Below are 435 nucleotides of genomic sequence, written 5' to 3'. Positions count from 1 at the left end.
ACTGGCCTTATTTCACTCAATCGTTAGGACACCTTGTCTCTGTGAGATGGGGCCTGCAAGTCCCATTCACCAGATAAAAAATCTTGGACCCCACAGGACTTGGGCTTCCCAGCTGGCAAGTGACAGAGTTAAGATTTGAACACAGAGCCAGACTTTGCACCAAGACTCTATTTCCTTCTTCTTATTTATTTATTTTTTTGAGATGGAGTCTCGCTCTGTTGGCCAGGCTGGAGTGCAGTGGTACAATCTCAGCTCACTGCAACCTCCGCCTCCTGGGCTCAGGCCATCCTCCTACCTCAGCCTCCCGAGTAGCTGGGACTACAGGCATGTGCCACCACACCCAGCTACCTGTTGTGTTTTGGTTTTTTGTTTTGGTTTGTTTTCGAGACAGAGTCTCCCTCCAGCCTGGAGTGGAGTGCAGTGGCGCAATCTCAG

The sequence above is a fragment of the Pongo abelii genome, chromosome 20 (assembly GCF_028885655.2).
Source record: "Pongo abelii isolate AG06213 chromosome 20, NHGRI_mPonAbe1-v2.0_pri, whole genome shotgun sequence".
Lineage (NCBI taxonomy): Eukaryota > Metazoa > Chordata > Mammalia > Primates > Hominidae > Pongo > Pongo abelii.
The sequence above is the reverse complement of the archived record's forward strand: the minus strand, read 5'-3'. Positions refer to the sequence as shown.